This window comes from Nicotiana attenuata, chromosome 6 (genome assembly GCF_001879085.1).
Source record: "Nicotiana attenuata strain UT chromosome 6, NIATTr2, whole genome shotgun sequence".
Classification (NCBI taxonomy): domain Eukaryota; kingdom Viridiplantae; phylum Streptophyta; class Magnoliopsida; order Solanales; family Solanaceae; genus Nicotiana; species Nicotiana attenuata.
In genome coordinates, this window is record NC_031994.1 from 4,825,306 (window position 1) to 4,841,206 (window position 15,901).

A 15,901-nucleotide genomic window follows, 5' to 3' on the forward strand; every position below is an offset into this window, starting at 1 on the left:
TAGAATTTTTTTAGTGATCAATTCTTGTTTCTTTTTCCTGCTTAGATGCTAGAAATGGTGGTCCCTCTTATCGAATGATACAATTTTCTTGTTACGCAGAAGGAGAATTACAAATCTGACAAATAAATTTTCGTCCGAGTTCTTTTAATAAAGTTTTCTTTCTTGCAAAGAGACATGTTCTTTCCGTTTTTGGAAAGTGACATATTTGTCAGGCTTGTAATTCTCCTTAGATGACATAGAAAATGGTACTAATCGGTAAGTGGATCTCCATGCGTCTGAGTTGGATAAAGAAACGAGTATTTGATCGGGCACTTTTCCGGCGCTGGCGATCTTTTCCGGCGCCGGCGATCTGTATGTAATATTCTTAGACAGTCCGTGAATGTTGTGACACCAGTTTCTGGGTAGAGACATGTGTTGATTGTCGTATTATCTTGGTTTATTTTATTTAAGTCTTCTGATTAATCTCATATTCCGCTGTTATTTAAATGTTTATCACTTGTTAATATAAGTTGTAAAAAGGATTAAAAACAAAAGAGTCAAAGAGTTCTAATTACGTGGCTTGCCTAGCTTCTACGAGTAGGCGCCATCACAACTCCCGAGGGTGGGAAATCCGGGTCGTGACAACAGTAATGGCGAAGCAATGACTAATGTTGCATAGGCCATTTTTGATAGACTTGAAAAAGTTTAGGCGAATCGGGTCCGGTCGCCCGGATGCATGCAGATGGCATGGGCTATAGCATACAAAAGTGTAGGAATCGGGCGGCATTCAAGTTCTATGGTCCTAAAACGCCAAAAATACGAGGAACGGTCATGGGGAAACGAAGACTATTGTTCATCGGATCATTTTTGATCAACCGGCAAAATTTTAGGCGATTCGAGTTTGGTCGCCCGGATGCATGCAGATGGCGTGGGCTATAGCACACAATAATCTGGGAATCGGGCGGAATTCTAGTTTTGTGGCCCTAAAATGATAAACACGAGGAACGGTCTTGGTGAAACAATGACTACTGTTCCTTAGATCATTTTTATGGACTGACAAAATTTTAGGCAATTCGGGTTCGTTCGCCCGGATGCATGCATTATTTTGATTTTGATTGTGTATAATAAACATATTGAAAAAGTAGCGTGGTACAATTTCTTTTAAATTAATCAACTGAAGGTTAATTTTATAGATAGTCACTCAACTTTTACTTTATTATATTAAGGTTATTAAACTGTCCTTTTGTAAATAAAAAAGCACTCAACTTTATCTAAATATTACGAAAGTTACTATTTTTTGTAATAAAAAATCCACTTTATTTTGGCGTAAATATGACAAAAAGTCACTAAGAGACACAAGAGAGACATTTAGATGATACTTTGGTAAAGTTGAATTACTTTTTTTGTGATTTGTTATGATTCTTAGACAAGGTTGAATGATTATTTTGTTATGAAGAATAATTTAGTGATTTTTTGTACTATATTTGTGTCAATTTAAATGACACACTTTCCTTATTAGTCCGTTCCAAAGAGACTGACACATTTCTATATTTGGAAACAATTCAGCTTTAAACTTTTATTTTACCCATTTTACCCTTAATGAGAAACTTTTTGTAGCTACGCAAATCTCATGGCCCCACAAAGCTTTTACATCTCAAACTTTTGGGACCACATATTTCAAAAGTTGTTATGAAACAATAAAAGAAGAAGAAGAGTATGGCAGAGAAAAGTAGAGGGAGAGAATTCTTATTGATTTGGGATGAATTACAATGGAATAGAACCCTCTATTTATAGGGAGAGGGTGACTTAGCCACCAAGTAATAAACCCTAGAATCTCTCTAAATATAGACATTCACCATAAAAAAATTCTATTTATAACACTCCCCCTTGAATGTCTATTCAACAGATAATGTGCCTCGTTAAAACCTTAACTAAAATAAAACCCAGTGGGAAAAAAATTCTAGAGAAGGAAAAAGAGTACATATATCTAACAATATGCCTTTTGGTTGCCTCGTTAAAAACCTTGCAAGGAAAACCTAGTGGGACAAAACCTTGTAAGGGAAAAAGAGTACAACACGTATTAACTCCCCCTAATGAGAGCATCAATTCACATCCTTAAGCATTTGCATTCCAATCTTGTGCACCATCTTCAAAAGATCTTTGGTAGATATTTGATAAACAAATCAGCCATATTAACTTGAATGAATATATTTCACCTTGAAATCATCATTCTTGATAGATATATAATGTCTTCATATAATGTCGTGGAATGGCTCTTCAATATCTCCATAGAGATTCTCGCTATCGTATTATCATGCTTATAATTATAGCAAGATACATATATGCACAAATTGCACTGAGGATGTGGTACTTCAAGATCAAGAATTGTATATGCTTCAAGCAATTTAAATCATTTGGGGATTGTCATATAAGTATAGTCAAATAAGCCATTTAAATAGACTTTAGATGCATATCAACTTTTCATGTCATGCTAGACATATAAGATAAATAAAAGTGATTGCACACACTATTGACTTTATACTTTCAAGTGTTTGAACTGCAGGTCCAAAACAACATGTCTTTCATATGAAACCAATTCTACTTGAATTATTTCTTCAGACTTAAGATCCTCATATATATTTAGCGCTATTATCGATGTCGTCGACAAACATTTTATATCGGTTCCAACCTCCTTATTTTTCATAAAGACATAACATAGAGATCTCTTCATTCATATATTCATGTACCCGAATCTCTCATGAGATTTTATGAAGTGTTATGTCATGTGATCTTCTAGATCACTTGCCTCCTTTATTATGATCATTTAGATCATTTGCTCATCTTCTTTATCAAGAAGTTTATTCGAAATCGATTTGTCTATACGCTTCAAGCATACCATAGACTTTGTCCTTCTAGGACTTAATAGGAGCATTTGCAATGAGAATATAGTTACTTTCTTTGGGTCAGCAAATGCGTCTGGCATGCTTTGCAATATATTGCAACTGAATTATCCTTTTATGAACTTCAAGTTCATATTATCTTATTCGAGGATCTAGATGTATAAATGATAATTCATTCCACGTAACCTTTTCTCAACTGTTTATCATGTCTCCCCCTCATGTTAGAAAAACTAACTTGTTTTCTCAACTTTGAGAACCCATCTTTGTGCGTTATGGTGTTAATCAAAATATACACCGCACATCAATAATAATAAGATGGAATTATTTGGTTCCTGACCATGAACCACTTGTGAGGGGAGAAATTAATATACTTTCGTATATAACGTATATCAAACTGGTATATAAAACTTTGTTCTCATAAGTAATTGTTTAGCTATTAAGTGGAGGCACTCAATAAATCATTTTGCTAAACCAGCTGTGATGTAGACCAACTTATCAAGATGAACTTCTTGAATAGAAAATCTGGAATATGCTCTAAATTAAATTATTGAGCAAGTTACCTCGCAAACACCATGTTGCGGGTTAATAATAATCGCACATGTAACCATCTCATAGATGCATCTTATGTGGTATACATGGCAGGTGAATGGGCCCATATTCACCTTTGATATTTCCAGCATTCATGGGATTCAATCCCAATTTTAGTTGGTATATTAATTAATGAGAACAAGTAACATAAGAGAATTCGTAAAGAACTTTCTAGTTCTTTAATATTTACCCATGTGAATTCTCTATTATTTTTGCACATCATACATGAATTAACATGGCTAAACCAAGTATGCCAACTGGATAAATTATCAATATTGATAAACTTCAGGTTTACACCATGACGTGTGCAATTATCAATAAACTCCAAGTTTATTATGATATGAGTTTTTATATCAATAAACATCCACTTTATTGCGGTATTCTTTTATTTGTATAGTACAAACTGGAGAATAAAGCGGGTAGCTTTTCACATACATATTACCCCGCTACAAGTTGTAGTAATAGAAGATATTAAATCTTTCCTTTATTTATAGTCTCAATATAACCAACCGCTTTCGCGAATACTTTAGAAACTCAATAAGTTTCTTTGAGACTTACTACAACACAACCTCATTTGGTAATTAATTTTCTCCAAAATAGTATAATTGGCTCTTGTAGAGTTCTCAATTAATTTTGTAGTACCACATATTCATCAACACCCATATGGTGAATATCTCTTTTAAAGAGAAAGTTATACCATTATGGTTATGGTCAAAATTATATGCAAGATCTGTTTCTTGCATTACTGTTAATCACAATGCCAAAATATTTTGGCGTACAATAGGTACGTGACCAATGACCATTCATGCCATAATAATGACATTATTTTCTATATCATCTCAAACCTTCTTTTAGAGGTGAGTGCGGTATATTCACTACCACTAGCACGTTCATATTCTTCCAAGAATGAATATGTATTCATAAATCAGATGTTGTCACATTCACATCATGAATGGACCATAATCATCTATATGTGCTTTATAAAATCTCATGTCAAATCGATGACAAATATTACTTTCATAGAGTGAAGGATTATTTTGAGAATCCTTATTATTCTCATTATCACAATGATGACGATTATAATTTCGTCTATTGCCACGTCCACATCCATTGATACATTCATAGTAATAATTTTGTCTTCTTTCAGACTTATCACATACTGCTATCACATTCTCTTAAGGGAATGAGAATGGAGCAAATTCAATGGGACGGGTTTTCAATTCTTTGCCCACAATCATACTTGGATTTGATCATGACGGGCATAGAAATTTTACCACTTCAGGTGGTTATAATTTCTTACAAACTCCTTTAGAGTTATAATCAAACTTTGTTGTCTTTGCTTGTATATAAAATTAAATTATAGAATTTTAAGAATTTAAAAGAGAAAAATAAAGTAAAATACTTACCTTAAATCCAGAATTTAATCATGAAGGAAGTTCATGGAATAATTGGCAATCATTATACTCAATCCCAAAGCTTATACTCAATTGGTTAGAGTTTCGTGCTGATAACGTGTTATGAAACAATAAAAGAAGAAGAAGAGTATTGCAGAGAAAAGTAGAGGGAGGGAATTCTTATTGATTTGGGATGAATTACAATGGAATAGAACCCTCTATTTATAGGGAGAGGGTGACTTAGCCACCAAGTAATAAACCCTAGAATCTCTCTAAATATAGACATTCACCATAAATAAAATTCTATTTATAACAAAAGTCTTTTTTTTCTTAGACTTTGTGCCAAGTCAAACTAGCTCATCTAAATTGAAACGGAGAGAGTAATTAAGCTAAATCGAGTGATTTTTATGTTACAAAAATAGTATATCTATTTTAGTTTAGTAAAATAAAGGGAAAGCTGAATGATAATGTGTGAAATCAAGGCAAACGACTGAGCAACAATAACATATTCAGTATATTCTTATGGGTGAAATTTGGCGAAGATAGTGTATATATGTAGATCTTACGCATAGCTTACGAAGGTAGAGAAACGTAATCGACCGAACATAACAATTAATACCACTAGGTGATATAAGATAGTATATATGTAGATCTTACTCATAACTTATGAAGATAGAGAAGCGTAACCGACTGAACATAACAATTAATACCACTATTCATTTATTAATTGTACTTTTTAGAGTTTAGTACATATCTCATCCAACTACCACAATCCTCTATATAATTGAACCATTATAAGTAGAACAATCAATTTTTATACATTTCATGTTAGAAATTTTTTAATGATCAATCCTTGTTTCTTTTTCCTGCTTAGATGCTAGAAATGGTGGACCGTCTTGTCGAATGATGCAATTTTCTTGTTATGCAGAAGGAGAATTACAAATCTGACAAATAGGTTTTATCGCGCCCGAGTTTCCTTTAATAAAGTTCTTCTTTCTTAAAAAGAGACATGTTCTTTCCGTTTTTGGAAAGTGACATATTTGTCAGGCTTGTGATTCTCCTTTGATAGCATAGAAAATAGTATCAATCGGTAAGTGGATCTCCATGCGTCTGAGTCGGATAAAGAAACGAGTATTTGATCGGACATTTTTCCGGCGCCGGCGATCTTTCCCCGGTTTTTCAGGATTTCCGGTGATGCTTTTTAAAGAAGTTGTTCTTTTTATTCAAAACCCCTAATTGATTATCCGTTCGAATTAAATCTTGTTGTTTTTTTTGTGAGTACGTTTCAGCTTTTTGAAACCCTAGTAAGCTGCTTCAGTTTGAATCCCAAATTTGAACCCTAAATTTGTGTAACTAATAGACCATTAAGAGCTTGCTTAAACTGTTCTTAATTGATTGGACTAATTTTTTTCTTGAAGTAGAAACTAATTTGCCTGATAAATTTTTTCTTGAAAGTTTAGTTTTTTTTGTATGTGCTGTGAGTTTAACAAGCATTTCTGATTTTAATAAAGTAACTTTGTGCTATGAGAAGCATTTAACTAGGCTGCTTTAGTGTTCACTTCTAATTTAGTTTTCACATTTTTACTTCTTTTGCAATACTTGTTGGCTATTCTTCAGTATTGTAATGATTAGTTTCATTTATTTCCTAAAGTTTGTACTTTTTGGGTTTTAAATCCTTCATGATTCCAAGTGATTAGTTAGTTCAGTTGCAGGTGCAGGAAACATTTCTTAAGCGTCATGATAGGATTTCTTAGTTACTGATTACTTTTCATATTTGCTGAAATCGGCTTGTTTAATTACCTGTTATACCTTTTATGGTGCAGAATGTAGCATCCTGTCAAGAAGAAGTATTGTGTGCTAAATTCTACCAGTTTATTTCTTGTCAATACATTACGGTGATACTGCGCTCTGTCTCAGAAATAATCAAAGCTATAGTTGACGTGCCTTTTCTTATTAAATATATGTTGAAGTTTGGATACCGTTGCATATATAGCTATATAGAATGGAATAAACTTATCCTACTGTGGAACATAGTTATGCTTTGATCTTATTATGAGAATAAGATATGTAGACGAAAATGAGTGACGGAAGCATGAATACGTATATGTTATGCATCAATTGCCAACCGGAATTGCTATGATATTGCCTCACTAGATCTGATTCAATGTTTTACCTCTACCACCTTCTTAACTTTCTGTGTCCAACACCCCCCCCCACCCCTCCTTTTCCTTCTCGGGGAGCCTGGAATTTGGCTTCGGCACCTATCCTGTGAGACCCTGCTAATATCTAGCTGAAACCTAATGTAACAATTTTAGATGAAGTTAGGTTCTTAACTTCCTTAGAACTTGCTGAGCTGCTTCTCTTTTGTTGGGAAGCATGTCCTTTATTTTCTCATTTCCTGGTGATTATATACGATATTAAGCGTGATTTAGCAGACTTATGGCATTATGGAACATTATTCATAAAGATGATACCGGTGATTGCATCTTTGTGCTTACTAAATTTATTGCTTGGAGCTTCTCAGTCACTTTGAAGATTTAAATGCCTTTTTTTCCTTTTGGGTTTGGTTTTTCACGCTGACAATTCCTTGTCCGAGACGCTACATATTTTCTAATTATTCTGATTGGTACCGACAATCATAACCTCTAATTTTTGTTGTTTTTCTAAAGCTTGTTTTTTGTCTGTGTCGATGCACTTCCATTGTTAACTATGAATATTGCATGTCTGTGAACAATTAAGATTTTTCACTTCATAATGAGGAATCTCTTAAATGAGCCATGCTCTTTGAATAGGAATAACTTTATGGTGTTTTCAGTTCTTCACACTTTATGGGCCTTATTTTACTTATATGTTAGCCTCTTTCGGATGTATTCTTTTTTATTGCATCTATTAGTGAGTATGCATCTTAAAAGCAAGCTGAACGGCTAGAATTAGGACCTTGGTGACATGTCTTGACTCAAGACTGTTAATTCTTGATTGTCGTATTAATACTGGAGCCACGTAGCAGAAGTATCAAACTAGTGAACTCTCAAAGATTGGTATGACAAGATGGAACATAGAACCAAGCATGTTGTGGCAGAAAGCTTACAAACTAGAACTTAGTGGAAAGTTATTAGGAGACCTTTTAAAGAACTTCAATACTCTGGTAATGTTCAAAGTTCAAACTTAAAATCTGAAGGTGTGATCTGCTACTGCAATTTGATTAAGGTCATGAAATTTTTGCAAGTGTTGCAACCGTAACGTGTCACGCGAACAAAATTGTTGCAAGCTTTTCAATTAACATTGTTGTTGAGGGACTCGTTCCTTCAATGTTGTGGATAAGAGTTAGTAATGAACAATAATAGTTGCTCAGTGCTTATGCAATCCTATTTGTAGAGAGAGAGAGGGAGAGAGGGAGAGAGGAAGAATTCACATAGTATCGCCTATGTTGAGATTCAAGCCTTGGTTCCCAACAACATTACTCTTCTCTTCGACTTCTAGACTATCCCATTGAGGGTGTTGGAAATTTTGTGAAAGATTCCTGTGAAAAGTATATGGCATATGGCTATTATGGGACATTTATTCCTCTAGAGACATAGTTATCTTCCCGGGCCGAGGGTCTACCAAAAATAGCCTCTTTGCATTCTTAAAAGTAAGGTTAAGGATTGCGTATGCTCTACCCTCCCCAAACCCCACTTGTGGGACTACACTGGGTATGTTGTTGTACACATAGTTATCTTATCAAAAAAAAATTCCTCTAGAGATAGTTCTGATCTAATAGCATCCTCCAGAAGTAATTCCACCATTGCTTTTTGCTAAAATTATAGGCTAAAGTTCCTCAGATTACTTTGAGGTTTGAAGTCCTTTCTTTCCTTTTGGGTTAAACAATTGGACAGACTTTAGAGTCTTCGTCGAACTGTAGTCAGCACGAAATATCATTAGATGCCTGGGCAACAATTAAGTTGTTGGTTCATTATGATAAAACTACCAAATGAACCTTGCTCCTAGCATAGGAATAATTTAATTTATGTTTCTTAAAAGTCGAGTCTAACCGAACTGTTAAGTGTGAACACCTTGTTTGAAGTTGATTAATTTTTCTAACTTAAAAGAAGCGTAACCAATTACTGTAATATCTACTTTTTTGTATTTGTCTGCAATAACTATCTGTGCCCTTTAGCCAAATAATTATTGTAATCTTCTCTTTGTTTATTTTGAGTTAATGTAATCTTCTGTTATTCAAAAGTGGTAAAATGCATTTATTACTAAGTGAAAACACTTCATCATTTCACACTTTCTGGTTGGTTATAAATGGTGAAAGATTCATATCCTAACACATGTGTTTAGTTTTTTTTAGATCGATCAATCTCGTTCCTTTTTCTTTCTTAGATGCTAGAAATGGTGGTCCGTCTCATCAAATGATAATCTTTCATGTTATATGTAAGGAGAGTCACAAACCTGACAAATATGTGTGACAATCTCTAAAAGAAACAACGACAACAACAACAACCCAGTGAGATCCCCCAGGTGGGGTTTGGGGAGGGTAGTGTGTACACAGACCTTACCCCTACTCCGGGGAGTAGAGAGGCTGTTTCCGATAATTAAAGAAAGAATACAGTATTTCCTGGTGTTTAGATAAACTTTTGTCATTTCATTTACAAAAGCATGCCCTGTGTGTGAAAAAAATGTCATACATTTTCTTGAAAAGACACATTTGTCAGGCTTGTGACTTTCCTTTAATGGCATGGAAAATATTATCAACTGGTGAGTGGACCTCCATTCATCTGAGTTGGAAAACGGAATGGGTCATTGATCGGATACTTCTCCGGTGCTGGAGCTGGAGCACTTTCACCGATTTTCAAGATTCCAGTGATGTTTTTGAGTCGGTAAATTTTATTTTTTTTCCTTTAGAACCCTAGATTGATTAACCCTTTGAGTGAATCTTATCCTTTTCCATGATGATTCTTGTTTTTTTTTGTGTGTGCAGATTTTGGAACTTTATTAACTGCTTCGATTTGATTGCCAAATCTTGAATCCTAAATTGCTTTTAGAAGAAGCTAGGAAGATTTTGATAATGTAATTTCTGGAAATTGTTCGTTTATGGACAGATATGATGTATGTATCTATAAATTGGAACTCTTAAAAGATTAATGTAGCTTAATAGTGCATCCATGAAACCATAGATGAAACTAGTTTGAATTATTTTACCGATTAGTAAGATCTATTGCAGGAAAAGGAAATGTTTCTAAATCTCCATGATAGGATTGCTTAGTAAATGATTTCATATTCATCTTTGATAAAATTATCTTGTTACTGACCTGCTATTTTTAGCTTCTCTTTCTTAGCATGTTTATGTCAGTATTATCTTATTCTGTATCTTGTTACTTGGTGGACTTTGGGTTTCCTTCAACACTTTCACATACGGATGGCTCATTTGAAGGAGTTTCTCCTGAAACGAGAGCCTGTCCAAATGTAAAACCTGTCTGGATACGTCCTGCTATTCTAGATTCATAAGTGTTTGAGGACAAGCGGCCACTCTGCAATTATCTTTGGTATATGTAAGGAATAGATTGCATGATGATGATATATCTGAACAACGTGGAGAAGGGAGACTCGTAATCCTGAAGTGTTATCAGGTTTTGGTGCACAAGGTAGCATACCGTTGAGGAGAAATTTTACGTACTAAGTTTTACAATTTATATACGTGTAGGCCATAGTGTTCTCCCTTGTCTCATAAATAGTCAAAACCATAGGTGGCATCCCTTTCCTTGTTAAATGTATATAGAAGCTTTTGATACTCTTATGTATAAGTAGCTCTTTAGAACAGAACAAAGTTGACCTACTGTAGAAATGGTGGTCCGTCTTATCGAATGATACAATTCTTGTTATATTATAAGGAGAATTATAGACCAGATAAATATGTCTTCCATATTTTCTTCTAGCAATTTTTCTTCTTTTGCATACTTTATCACTGATTTTCTTTGGTCTCGTAATGATTATTCCAATCCATTTCTCATTATTTTGACCTTTTTATTTATGAAGTCTCTTGTGATTACAAGCGATTATCAAGTTTAGTTGCAGGTATGTGGAATGTTTCTCAAGGTTCATGATATGATTATTTAGTTACTGATTATTTTCATATTTGCTGAAATTGACTTGTTAATTTACCTGTTATACATGTTATGGTGCACAATGTAGCAGCCTGTCAAGAAAAAGTTTTATGTGCTGGATTAAAAAATAATGGTCAGCCTGGTGCGCTAAGCTCCCGTTATGTGCGGGGTTCGGGGAAAGACTGGACCACAAGGGTCTATTATACGCAACCTTACTATGCATAGCTGCAAGAGGCTGTTTCCACAGCTCGAACCCGTGACTTTCTGGTCACATCGCAGCAACTTTACCAAGGCCCCCCTTCTTTTACGTGCTAGATTGAGGTAGTTTATTTCTTGGGCAATAAGTTAAGGTGATAGTATGCTCTCATATCTCAGAATAGTCAATGCTATAGCTGGCTCCCCTTTCTTATTAAATATATGTATATGTAAAAATTTGGATGATCTTGTGTGTAATTAGCTATTTACAGCCGAATAAACTCGATCTACTGCACAATTTTAGAGTTTCTGTAGACATTTGGAGCAGATTTCATTGTCACTTTAGAACATAAGTATGCTTGTTCTAATTATGAAAATAAGATGTGTAGATGAAAATCTGTGACAGAGACATGAATGCATCTACGTTAGGTATCAATTGCATATCAGAATTGCAACGATATTGCCTCAGCAGATCTGATGCAATGCTTTAGCTCTAGCACTTTCTTAGCTCTTTGGGCGTATTTGCCTATATATTGCTGTTATGGAACATTTGTTAATCTAGAGACATAATGTTGATAGTTCTGAGCTACTAGCCTTCTCCACAAGTGATTTCACCTTGAAATCCTTTCTTTCCTTTTGGGTTAGAGGTTAAGGTTGTCAGCACCAATCCTATATCATTTTTCATCTGTCTTATCAGTGGAAGGCATGGTTTTCCTTATTCTACTATCTTTTGCTCCAGCTCTTTTCCTTTATTATGTTTTGTGCATTACTTGAGTGCAGAAATGAATCTAATTTCACATGCTGTAGGTGTAAACTGCCGAGTGATATCTTCAGATTCAACAATATGCCGTGAAGGAAAATCCTAGTACTTGAAAAGGTCTGCTAGTCGACTTTAATTTATAATGCTTTAGAAACTACTATTTCCTTTTGTAGACTTTATATTCAGTATTACATCACATGGTGGTAATTGAGTTTCTAAAAGAACCTAGCTCAAAGTAGAATGTAGCACATATTATGGTTATGAAAAACATGGAAAATTTCAGTGCAACTGAAAACTCCTAACAAAAGGTTGATCATTGAGAAACCCTTCGAATTTGAACAATGGCATAGAAAATGAGGATCTGTAATTTCAACAGAAAGTAGTTGCAGGTATTTGAAATCATTCCGTATGAAGCTCATTTACCATATTTGTTTCTGAGCATTTGTGTTGTACCACTTTCATAGATCCTACATTTATTAGTAATTTGTACAAAATTTATAACTATTATTACAGAAAGCATCACAAAAGGTTTTATTTCCCATTCCTCCTTGACCTCTTGCAGCATCCAGAAAGGAGATCATCGAAAGAATCTCAACCTGCTTCGCGAGGGCCCAAAATATATGCCGGCAGCTGCTTTTCAAACCAGTCTGTTCTTCCATTCAGCTACTGAAAATGATAGGGAGCTATCAAGGGTGACAGCCACGCTGCCTCTTCATTCCTCATTTGGTTCACCCACATATTAGGCATAACTGGTTAAAGGCACGTAATTACCTATTCGGATTAGCTACATTTGATTCGACTGGTAGTAATTCATTCAAGACGCCGCTTGCACTTATCTTCCTAGAGTTGGAATTCAAGATGATTTCCAATTTTTCATGTTCATGCCATTTTCATGAATTCAGGCGACAGTGCTCGAATCGCTTAAAATTTTGTGGGCTTATTAGAAACGACCTAATGAATAGTAGTCATTGTTTTGTCATGATCATTCCTCGTTTTTTGGTACTTTTAAGGTCAAAAAATAAAAATTCAGGACAATTTCAATTGTTCGTGTGCTAATGTCTACGTCATCTCATGAATCCGTGTGACGGGAACCGAATCGCTTAAATTTTGTGGACCCATTAGAAACGACCTAATGAATAATAGTCATTGCTTCTACATGATTGTTTTTTTTTTTTTTGACATTTTAGGGCCATAAAACAGAAATTAAAGACAATTTTTAATTTTTTGCGTACTAATTCGGATGGCGGTTTTCGAATCGCCTAAAATCTTGTGGGCCAGTCAAAACAACCTAATAAACAATAGACATCACTTTGCCAAGGCTGTTCTTTAATTTTGGCGTTTTAGGGCCATAAAATAGGAATTCGGTACGACTTTCAATTTTTTGTGTGCTAATGTCCATGCCATCTTCATGATTTTTGGTGATAGGTTCCGAATCGGCTAAATTTTTTTGGGCCCATAAAAAACGACCTAATGAACAATAGTCATAACTACACATGATTGTTCTTCATTTTTTGGCGTTTTAGAAAAACATGAATTCAGGACGAGTTTTAACTTTTCATGTACTAATGTATACGTCATCTTCATAACTCGGGCGACGGGTTTCGAATAGCCTAAAATTTTGTGGGCCATTAGAAATGACCTAACGAACAATAATCATCGCTTCGCCATGACCGTTCCTCCTTTTTAGCATTTTAGTGCCATAAAATAAAATTTCAAGAAGATTTTCGATTTTTTCGTGTGTTAATGTCCATGTAATCTTCACGAATTCGGGCGATGGGCACCGAATCGCCTAAAATTTTGTGGGCCAATCAGAAGCGACATAATGAACATTAGTCATTGTTTCGCCATGCCTTTTTCTCGTTATTTGGCATTTTAGGGTCATAAAACAGGAATTCAGGACGATTTTCAATTTTTCGTTTGCTAATGCCCATAGCATCTTTATGAATTCGGAGCGAAGGGCTCTGAGTCGCCTAATTTTTTTTGGCTCATCAGAAACGACTTAATAAATAATAGTCATTGCTTTGCTATAACTGTTCCTTATTTTTTAGCGTTTTAGGGCCATAAAACAGATGATTTCTAATTTTTCATGTGCTAATGTCCACGTCATTTTCATAATTTCGAGCGATGAGCTTCAAATCGCTTAAAGTTTTGTGGGCCCATTAGAAACGACCTAATGAATAATAGTAATCGCTTTGCCATGGCGATTCTTATTTTTTAGGCATTTTAGGTTCATAAAATTGGAATTCGGGACGATTCCTAATTTTTTGTGTGCTTTGTCCATGCCATCTTCATGAACTCTGTCGCTGGAACTCTGAATCGCATAAAATTTTATGGCCCCATGAAAAATGACCTAATGACCAAGAGACATTACTTCGCCATGACTGTTTCTTGTTTTTTTGGAATTTAGGGCAATAAAATAGGAGTTCCGGATGATTTCCAAATTTTCATGTGCTAATGTTCATGCTCTCTTCATGAATTCGTGGATGGGCACCAAATCGCTTAAAATTTTGTGGACCCATCAGAAACGATCTAATGATTAATAGTCATTGCTTCGCCATGATCTTTCCTCGTTTTTTGGAATTTAAGGGTCATAAAATAGAAATTCAGGATGACTTTCAATTGTTTGTATGGTTAGTCCACAGATCATCATGAATTCGGGCGACGTGCTACGAATAACCTAAAATTTATTGGGCCAAGAATTGATCTAATGAACAATAGTCATTGTTTCACCATATCTATTCCTCGATTTTGGCATTTTTGGGCCACAAAACAGGAGACAATTTCTAATTTTTCGTGTGTTATTGTCCACGCCATCTTCATGAATTGGGGCGATCGGCTCTGGATCGCCTAAAATTTTACATGTCCATCAGAACGAATTAATAAAAAATAGTCATTGCTTCGCCATGAATGTTTCCTCGTTTTTTGGCATCTTAGGGGATAAAACAAGAATTCAGGACGATTTCTAATTTGTCATGTGCTAATGTCTACGCCATCTTCATGAATTCGGGCAACGGGCTCCGAACGCATAAAATTTTTTAGGCCTATAACAACCTAATAAATAGTCTTTGCTTCACCATGATTGCACCTCGTTTTTTGGCATTTTAAGGCCGTAAAACAGGAATTCAGGGCGATTTCTAATTTTTCGTCTTTTAGTGTATACACCATCTTCATGAATTTAGGTGACAGGACATGAATCGCCTAAAAATTTGTGGGCCAATCAGAAATGACTTAATGAACAACTCTTTGCTTCAACATGACATTCCTCGTTTTTTGGCATTTTAGGGCCATAAAACACGAATTCAGTATGGTTTCTGATTTTTAATCTGTTAATGTATACGTCATCTTCATGAATTCTTGCGTGATAATGGACAATATTCATCGTTTCGCCATTACCGTTCCTCGTTTTCTGGCGGACCATAAAGAAGAAATTCAGAATGATTTCTAATTTTTCGTGTGCTAATGTCTATGCCATAATCATGAATTCGGGTGACAGGTTCTGAATTGCCTAAAATTTTCTAAGCTCACCAAAAACTACCGAATGAACTATAGTCATAACGTCTGCATGACCCTTGTTTTTTTTTTTTGCATTTTAGGACTATGAAACAAGAGTATATTCATTTTTTCGTGTGCTTATGCCCACACAATCTTCATGAATTTGGTCGACGGACTCAAAATCGCCTAAATTTTGTGGTTCCATTAGAAAGGACCTAATGAAAGTAAATGTTCCCTATTTTTTGACATTTTAGGGTCATAAAATAGGAATTTAGGACGTTTTCAATTTTTCGTGTTCTAATGTTCACACCATTTTTATGAATTCGCAAGACAAAATTTAGGTTATTTTTATGGGTCGGCAAATCTTTTAGGCAATTTGGGTCCGGTCGTCGGATGCATGCAGATGGCGTGAGCTATAACATACGAAAATATGGGAATCAAGCGCAATTTTAGTTGTGGCGCTAAAATGCGAGGAACGGTCATGGTGAAGTGATGACCATTTTTCTT

At 34.9% G+C, this 15,901-nt stretch overlaps 1 long non-coding RNA gene across 7 annotated transcripts; it reads left to right on the forward strand.

Moving 5' to 3' along the window:
• LOC109226522 lies at positions 5,737-12,937 on the forward strand. 7 transcript variants are annotated; one of them, XR_002068067.1, is made up of 3 exons: positions 5,737-11,268; positions 11,950-12,019; positions 12,465-12,937. It is a non-coding gene; the product is annotated as an uncharacterized LOC109226522 (long non-coding RNA). The 7 variants fall into 7 exon arrangements; XR_002068068.1 differs by having other exon boundaries at positions 5,737-10,918; positions 11,036-12,019; XR_002068070.1 differs by having other exon boundaries at positions 5,737-10,918; positions 11,039-12,019.